A 10372-nucleotide genomic window follows, 5' to 3' on the forward strand; every position below is an offset into this window, starting at 1 on the left:
TGGGCGTTTTTGATGAGGAGAAAAGGAGGGAGGGATAGGAAAACATCTTAGAGAAGAGTTGAGAAAGACAAGATAAACCGAGTCCAAATATGGAGAACCAGAGAGGAAGAGAAGAGAATTGTGGTCTGAAGAAACAAACACAGGCGGAGTTCAGGAATAGACACAGTTGTGATGATGTCAGGGATGACGCTACACAAATCCTTTGTCTCACATCTCAGGTTGATAACGTCCATCATCTTAAGTGGTTGTAAATATATTTGAAAATATTAATTTGAAAAATATGCCAAAGTTGTAATATAGATGTGTGCACACATTAACATCTCTCTGTGCTCAACAACCACGCTTTGCTTCCTTTTCTTTTTATCTGTGGGTTTTTCTGTAGTCTACAACAACACCACAACTTCACTGTATGTGTGTGTGTGTGTGTGTGTGTGTGTGTGTGTGTGTGTGTGCATGCCAAGGGTGTGTGAGCTGGTTAAGCGCACGTCTCATCAAGCTTGAGGCCCACAGCCTCAATGTCACACACAGACATTTGATTTATTGTTTTGTATTTTTCAGGGTTCACTTTGGAGTTTCTCTGCCCTCTAGTGGGCAAAAATAACTTAGTGCAGATTTAACATCTTAAGGATGAAGCTCATGAGATTCTAAATTTTTCTTACTGTCAACAAATCTCAGGAAAAGACCAAAACCAACAATGAGGAAAGGAACCACAGGACATGGGGCCGAGTGCCACAAACAGAAGTCAGAGCGCATTTAAACATACCTGACCAAAGTGCTGTACAAAAGGATATTACAATATAAAAGAAACATAGGACAACAAAGAATAACAAGGGACAAATACAGAATTATAAACATGACAATAGATCAAAAGATTGATGATAGACCTTCATGCATTTTACGGTTTTCTTCATTGAGGAAACAGTTTGAGAACATCCTGAGAAAACGATGATATAGTTTGAGTTCAGATCTCGACGTAAGAACTGCAGACCTGTCCGCTCCCTCATTTGCATTTGGACTTGACCTGAGTTCACCCCGATGCAGAGCCTCTCTGTTGGAAAGTTTAACAGCAGATCGCCTGGAAAAGCTCCCGGAAACCTCCCTGGAAAACAAAAGCTTGGAAAACTACACTGGAGAGACACTTGAGCGAGCACCTGCTGACCCGAGTCAGACGGTGGATCACCTCCTTTGCAGGTAAGACATCTTTTAATATTATACTAAATGCATTAATTAATCCTCCCAAACCCCAAAAAAGGAGGTTTCAGTACAAAATTATCAGTAAATGAATAACTTAATTAATTAACTTGTTGAATATTAACATAAAACATTAATAGAATGTTAATGGGCTTGTTAGAAGTTTTGACTGATACTGATACGTTTTCTTGGTGTAAAACTTTTATACTTTTATTTAACACAGTAAGAACGTGCTCAGTTTCCCGGGTCAGGTGTGGAGTGTGTTAACAATTGTGTATTGACTTGAATATACTGTTATTTTCGTTTGATTGCACCATATTCTCCAAATCTTTTTTTGAAAAATGCCAAGAAATATATTTTTGTAGTGACCATGGAGACGATGGAACAAAGAGGCCGAACCAGACCACAATCCGGTCCTCTTCTTGTTTGGATTGTTGAAGTTTAGCCTCAAATGTTTTCAGAAATTTTTATATGAAAACTTCATCACATTTGTGAACTGATTCTCAGACATTCCTCCCAAAACGCAGCAACAGATCAGAGTCAATAAGTGAATATTGAGCTACAAGAGTTCAGTGCTCACTCATAGAGATATTGTACTTAGAGAGATATCATTTTAATAACTTTCATAACAGCTGTATTTAAATACGTCTCTGTCTCATCTCTGTCTCAGACTGTCTCATCAATAGCAACAGCAGCATCAAGAGACTAGACTAGTTCACACAAAAGCACAGACGTGTGTGTGGTCATTTTGGAGAAGCTGTGTTGTTATAAATGCATGATTTAATTATAATGCAGGGGAGTGGAGCAAGAGCAAGACCACTTATCTATCCACATCACATACCTTCTTTTAAAAATATCTCAGTAATTTACACAAACAAATGAGTTCACAGTTCAGTGGCCTGACAAGGTGAGTTACGCTCACGTCCTGTATTTTTACGCACGGATGGGACAATGCATTAACCCTCTCTGCTGCTGTGCATTCAGAGTTCTCCTGTTGTATCTATATATCAATAAATATTTATGTGGAAAATGTCCAACATGATTAGATTTTTGTTGAGTTATTAATCAGAGATGAAATCTAACCTAGGGAAAGGCTTTGTGTAAGGGGGGTGAAAGCAGTCTGAAAATAAGTTTTGAGAATGAATATAAACAATGAAATCAATATTGTTGATGCAAAGAAGAAACTTTTTTCTGGTGACTAATTGCAACTGTTTTGTTGTTGCGTCTCCTGTTTCAGTCTGTTTTTTTTACTGCAGAATGTTACATTTTTATGCTTTTCTCCAACAATAGCTGAAAAAATAAAATAAAATCATTGTTGCAAAACAGAGGTGTGGCTCAAAAGAGATGTGGTGACCTTTCCTTTTTGCCATAGCACCGAGGTCAGGAGGATTTATCATCATCTCTGAGATTGACGTCAGATTTGACATGGAGCTCACAATGAACACAAAAGCCGGAAGCAGAGCATCTAGGTCTGAAAGGCGTCTATGGCTGAGTCATCATGGAAAAGACAGGAGGAAATTGAAATAAAAGTCAAGGCAGTCTCATATCCAAATAATGTGTCATATCCAAATCTCCCGGACAGTCTTGCACACAGAAACCGGTGTCCTGTTCTGCGTTCTCTCGTCTCTGCTGTATAGATCAGTGGGCTTAAAGAAATACAGGAGGCCAAGTGAAAAGTGGCTTTCAGTAAAAGTTCACTGTGCCTCTACAGCAGGTTACTGTACAGTGGCAGAGTCCTGCTTGGTGACGGCAAACACCAGCAGCTGTCGGGGGTTACTGCGTTGTTAAAAACCTTATAGCTTATAGCTGTTTCTTCTCTCAGCACACCTGCTTCACGATCTTAAAAACACCAGTCACCAGCAAGAAACACACACAAACTGCACGGTTACCCAGGGAGAAACAAATGGCAGACTCGCATCAGTGCAGTATGAACCAACAGACGTCCCACAGTACGCGACATACAGTGGGTGGGAGGGACATGCTCTGAAAATTAATTTGTCCTGGAATCGACTGAAAACATTCCTCATGTCTTTACAAGTTCACAGACTCAATGGAAGAAAGCGGTGAGGTTAAGAATCCAGTCTAAGACACTTATGATCACTTTCATTTTCATTTCCACCATATTTTTTTTTCTCCTTTTCTCCTGATCTACCTCACACACATCAACTTGGATTCACGGTACATTGTACTTCCTTATAGTCACATACACACACCTACACTCACACCCTCAAACACACATTCCCACACACATTCCCCCCCCCCCCTTCGTGTTCTCTCTCTCTCACTTTATATAATCACATTAAGATATTGAGGTCAATCTATTCTTTTTATTCTTCTTCATTTCTTTGGAAAATTGCAATCATTATCTTCACTCGATGTAATTAGGACAATGACATTGTTAGTGCAATAGCAATGGAGTGCAGGCTGGTGTTTTTATTAGGTTGCTGTTGCTCTTGGTTTTAAGTCTTTTGGTTTTGTTTGGTTCTACATTGTTTTGTATTGTTTAGTTTTATGCATTTTTATTCCTAATTGTGCAGCACTTTGTAACTGCTCTTCTGGAAAGTGCTATATAAACTAGAAAATTCCGGGAGAAATTTTGAATGTTCCTGCTGTTTGGTGTGTTTACTTCACTCCTCACATTTGAATCTGTACAATAATGTGTCTGTCAATATGTGTGTGTGTGTGTGTGTGTGTGTGTGTGTTGAAGTATGACGCAGCAGTAGAGCTCCAAAGAGAGCTGGTTCTCCCCATTCATTCTCTATGGGAATTATTTCACCTTTTATCTGCATTCATGTCACCATGGTTACTCAAATCGCTAAGAATATAATATATATATATATAATATATATATATATATTGTCTGGATTTTCTCAAAGCTGCAGGACTAGTTATGCGCCAAAATTTCGATACGAACGATGAATAAGACAAATAATTATGCAGAATAATAATATATGCCTGCAATGCAATATTATTTATTTATTTATGTTGCTTTTACTTTCCTGGTTTTCATTGAAGAAATATGGCAACCACTGTTTTAGCAGCATAATTGGCTGGTATTATACTTCAGGACAGGCTGCTCTTTGGTTGTCAACAAAACACAAAAACCTAACTACAAAGCATATCTGGACGCGCACGCCAAATAGTTTCTCTGTACAGGGTTGTGTGGAATAAATTAGGCTCCTCAGTGATCCTCATTCCTCAGAGAGAGGAAGGTGTAAACGGTTTGTGGCTGAATTTTCTGGAAAATAAATGATGATTAACTCTGTCCTTGGAAAACAGCTACAATGACATTTCTATTTATGCAGATGGCATCCTGATATGAGTTTGGCAGGAACCTGCTGACACTCCTGGGGTTCGGTCACAAAGTGGAAACAAGAGAGGAGAAGCTGCAGGATTGCCTGCAGCATGATACAGTGGAATCACTCAAAGCAAAACAAAGGAACATGATTGTGGTGGATGAAATGTCCAGGATTTGATTCTCTGCTGTCACACGGCCATCTCCTCTGTGCCTTCACTGCTTCTAGTACTGAATATCTCTGTGTGGTTTGATGGATTTTTGCAGGGTAACACTCAAGAGGCTTGAACAAGATGATTGAAATATGTGGTAAAACCTCTCCCCCCAGCAGAGAGTAAATAATAAATTCCTCATGTCCATTTTGGTTAACCTGCTGGGCCGCTCTCAAACGGTCTCATGCTGAGATGATTGAGAGTAATTCTACAAATTCCCATGGCTCTCTCTGGTGGTATGAGAAACTCGTTCTTATGAGCATTATGGACAATTAGGGAGAGTGCCGGGGGACCATATGTTAGTGAGTAAAATCACAGGCTAATCTAAATGCACTTCAGCCAAAGAAAACTGGGCTCATGTTGAAACCACAGGTAATACATCTGGTAATTTATGAAATGTCTGAAGTGGGATTCCCAGCTTAACCCATACCCAAATATAATATATGTACATATATTGAGTTTCCATATGTCAAATATATTGTGTGTGTTGTCTGTGTTTGTACTATGCACCCATGGTTTGTACAGACTATGTCTAGGTGAGCTACTGGTGGCTAGCGAGCCACCTGTTGGAGACCCCTGCCTGTCCAACATATGCCACATGCAACAGTGACATCTGGTGGTCGAACTCTGGTGACACTGTGACGTTAAACATTTTTACCTGAGCGTCACTAGGGAGCAGTGCAGGAGAAGCTATGAGCAGGATGAAGGTTTTCCTTCAGTATGTTTGAGCCTCTGTTCATCAGTCACTATATGAAATGAATGAATTCATTATGTCGTGGTAATTATACCTGCATTGACCAAGAAATAAATAATTTACATAGTTGAATGAGCTCCAGGAGTTGCACTTTTCAGCCACTTGACTTAATTAACATTTATTATATTAAAAGTTACTTTAAACTATATCAATAAGTGATAAGTATTTATTTGTGTGTATTAGCTAATGTTTGGATTCTTAAAACTATTGCTCTTGCTACAGAAAGAAAGTGATACTGGGCTGATATGATACCAGCAGCTCAGTGTCACAAGGTTGTCATGTTATTTCATATTAATTTTCACATGATTAAGTTTGTGTCTGTGTGCACACCTGTACCAGCATATTAACACATCAGTCACACGCCTGTTTCATGTGCCACTGTCACACATCCACTGCCAAACCCAACCGGTTCAATGACTTCTCTGTTTTGCCCAAAACTTCAGCTTTATCTCTTTGTTTGCCGGCATTTCTGAAGGACAGGGTGTGTGTGTGTGTGTGTGTGTGTTTGTGTGCACGCAAACGTCTGAATGGGGATGTCCACATGATTGTGTTTATAGGGGCCCAAATGTGTATGAATAAGAGGGTAAATGTGAAAGAAGAGGCCGAGAGAGCAAAGAAAAAGTAGACCGGCTGAGGAGGATTTTCTTTCTCCTTCACAGATTTTTTCCTGCTGGTCATCAAAACCAAAGCCTGAAAGTCTTAGTAACTCCCAAACAGTTCAATCATTGTTTTGACAACAGTGACTCCCCCAGACATTCCAGCAGTAGCTGCAGGACCTGAACTACTGTAGACTTGATAGTTTGATATGTCTTTCATTAATATACCACCCAGGATTTTCTTTCTTCTCTTTATTTTTTTTGACAGGACCTGACTTTGTTCAGTCCTCCCTCCTGACCATTACACTTTCTGTTTGGCTGGTCATACACTGCGCCCATTATCAGCCGTCAGAAAAAGAGAAAAAGGGGAAGTCAATTTAACTGTGACAGAAAAAACGTTACTGTAATGAGAAAGCGATCCATTATCCACCCAGTCGACGAATCTGTTTTGCAACCGTAGTCAAGACGGTCACATGTACAGCACTTCCCATTCATTTTTCATTGTCATGACAACGCTTGAAAGCACAATGCACATCAGAGTTACATATCAGCACCAGACAGGAAATAAGAGATTTATTCTTGGAGTTTTGACATTTGTGTAAAGGAAACCTAAAGACAGAGAGAGAGGGTGAGAGCTTTGACACTAACACAGTTGAAAGTGTGTTTTAACAGCTCTTTAACTCGTTAAAGGTCCCATACTTTAAACTTTCCAGTGTTTCATTTGAAGTATTGATCCACATAAGAAAATATATTTGTGGTTTTAAGCACCAACAACCATCTCAATGTAGTTTTATACCTCCTCTCTCGGGCTTCTCTCTGGAGCTCTACTAACAACAGGTCGGTGAGTCAACTATCTGTATCTAAGTGCTTAAAGCTTTTGTTATCATTTCTGGTGATAAAAGACACTTCCTTCAGTACTGTGATCACTCAGATGACTGTTAGATCTTTACTCTTTTTCTGTAACACCTGAAAAACAAATTATCTGTACATTGTGAGAAAGTTAAGTGAAGTTGAGAGAGTGTACTTACATACTGTAAATATGTAGATGTATGTGTCATCTGGTCAATTTAGAGCTTTTAACTAACAACAGAGAGGCTCTTTCATGTGCCTTTATCTCTCATCTGCTTGTAAGAGTTATGACTAACCAAAAGACACATGGAGCCTGGAAATGAGATTGACACACATAAATTATTGTGCTATGAATAGACTACATGTGTGTATGGAGGCTATGTGTCTACCTCTCTGTGGAAAATTTCCCAGAGTGGTTTTGACTCTGTCATTTTTTCCCCCACTACTCTGTTTCCAACATTGAACTTCCAATTGCAGAAACCTTACTTATATGAAGCTAGACTAAACTAGAGACTGAAGTCTTCTTTTAATGAGTAGTAATATATAAAATGAAGCCATGTTGTGATAGTGATGAAGCTCCAGTCATCGCCTTCCAAATAAATTCTACCCTTGACTATTTCAACAACAGCTCATAATTAAGCTCATATCGGACCTATTAAGTTTCCATCATCAGCTCATTCTATATTTAGATATTCTCATAAAAGCTACACAGTAAATGACAGTGTATAATACCTGATGTTATGATGATGGGAATAAAAAATGATCATGTGTTGAGGTGTGTTAGAGGTTGAATGGAGGTGCAACAGCTGCCCTCTCGTCAGCTTCGGCACTGTGTACTCTTGGTAAATAAACTTATATAACACTGAAGCAATTGTTGGATAATATGACATGATATAATGTGAGAGGGTCTGATCTCGCAACTAGCTGGTGAACATCAGTGGAGCATTTAGCAGCTAAAGATATATATACATATATATAATATTAACGCCACATTACGTTCAATGATAATGATGTTTTTTTTATTCTCCAATATCTGCACATTGCAGTTGCAATATAGTCGAGGGTTATAGTTACAGATGATGGTTCCAGTTAATAAAAAGGCCAACATCAACAGCACGATGGGAAATTAACTCTGTGTCCAGCTAAAGCACACACTACCTCCTGCACTGGCACAGTATGTTGCTGTTGGATGTAAATCAAGAGGTGCTGAATCATCCAATATGGACATAATTCCTACGGATACTCAGCTCCCAGAGACACGACTCCATGTTAAGGCTAATGTTGCTCCATGTGTGTTTTCGCATGTTTAAGTAGCAATTGTTAGTCATGTTAAAGATGTGTCTAGTTTATTCCACTGTCACCAAGTGGCCAAATGAATATCTGTCATTCCTGCATCAAGTCATTGTGCAATTTTCCACATGATTTCTTTTACAACTTCTCTCTTAATCATAATTCTTTTGCCTCCAAGGGAAAACAAGTTGAATGCATTGAACGTTTTGTCAAGGCGCTACGTCCAGTGGTGACTGGCTGCAGATGCTAGTGTAATTATCCCTCTGGACTGGAACAGGTTTGATTTGAGTAGGATCACTGTGTGGTTTCTGGCAGGATCTTCTCTTATCTTCCTCATCGTGGAGACACTCTGAAAGACTCCTAGCTGAACTCAAACTGAAGGGCTTTCAGAAATCCACATTCCCCCGACCACATTACCCCCTCTGTGAAAGCCAGGCTGCGCTCTGGCCAAGCAGTGAAAGAACCATATTGTCTGCATCTTTTTAGAGTCCGTACAGAACAAATGAATTTGCTAAATTGTTGTAAATGTTTTATAAAATATCCTGGTGTTAGAGTTTGGTTTGAAGGATACAGTATGATCTTTGTAGTATTTGAATTATATGAGTCAAATTTAAGTAAACACTATTAATCTTGCCCTTGGAACGCTCTTAATGCCATACTAGTAATCCACTCAGACAACTGCCTGTGAAATGGTAGAATTCATGTGTTTATCAGTATATCAAACTTGCAGGTGTCAAACATTCTTACATGTTATTTTCTGTAGCGTCATTGTGTGAGACCCCACAGAAAACACCTCGGTTAGAATTACATAAGAAGTTCATAATTGGTGCACAATTGAGAGAGGATTTGTCATTTTTCACAGAAAGACCAGACAATGCTGAATTATCACCACATTGAGATGCCAGACAGAGGCACTCATTAGTTTTGCAGTCATAAACCTTTAAGACTTATAAATGCAAGAAGATGAGTTACTACAAGCTGTGACAGGATTACAAACAGAACGATTAAGGTAACGACTTGGCTACTGCATGATAGGAGGGGATGATCTCATACTTGATCTGCGTCGCTGCACAGACATTTGCTTTGATACTGTAAGATAAAACTGGGTTAAAATAAGGTTACAATGCCAAGGACAGCTGCTTGAAATAACGTCTGTGTGCTTATTTACTGTAGTAATAGTTTAACTTTTTGGGAATTCTTTTTATTTGTGAGTCAAATGAGAAGATCTCTATAGCTCTAACTAGAGCGAGTGATTAGCTTAACCTAATATAAAGACTGGATATGGGGAGATAGCTAGCCTTTTACGTGCTAGAACTATTTTTCTTTGGGCTGTGTGAGTGAAATTAAGTTTTTAAGGTGAGTCATTTCACCGGGAGAGAAAAAAATCCAGCACATAACACCATGACAATAATACACAAATTGTTGTTTTCAGATTTTCAGTTTGTGTACAAATTAAAACAGGGCCAAAAGTCTACAGTCATGCTAGCTGCACTTTGAAGCTGCCCTCTTGGTGCTTTGAGCCAAATGCTAACATCCTCATGCTAAAATGCTGACAATAACAAACATGCTGATGGTTTAATTTTTACCATACCAACACCTTAGTGTGTTAGCATACCAACATTGTCTGATTTGCAATAAAGAAAAAATAGAGCCGGTAAGCTGATGGGTATGTCATTAGTTTTGCAGGTATTTGGTTTTCAAAATATTTGACGAAGTGAAATTCTGATCTGAATGTACCAAATATAAAGAATCTAACACCAAACAGCAGGCAGACACAGTTAGCGACTCGCTGGTTAATATGGTGGAGCACTTAGCAGCTAAAGAGCCAGATATTTTTCTCAGGAGTTGGGCGAGACCAAGAACAGAGCTAAAAGATAGTGAACTGGACTTAGATTTGCCAGGTAGCCAGAAATACGACTCCAAATGAATGATAATGTTGCTCCGTAACTGCTGGATGTGTAAATAGGCAACAGTTTGCTAACACGTTTGCCATATCAACTTAAAAGGTGATGATATGTGTCAATGTTGTGTTCACAACTTGTTTCCACTGTCCACACTTGACCAAAAAAAATCTGTTATTGCAGGTTTAATGTGCAATCCATGACATTATCATCCTTAGCGGTATTAGCATAGCTGAAAAACAAGATAATGAGCTCCAGAGATGCTGTTTCTATACAACTGTACG

This window comes from Seriola aureovittata, chromosome 9 (assembly GCF_021018895.1).
Source record: "Seriola aureovittata isolate HTS-2021-v1 ecotype China chromosome 9, ASM2101889v1, whole genome shotgun sequence".
In the NCBI taxonomy this organism is placed as follows: Eukaryota; Metazoa; Chordata; class Actinopteri; order Carangiformes; family Carangidae; genus Seriola; species Seriola aureovittata.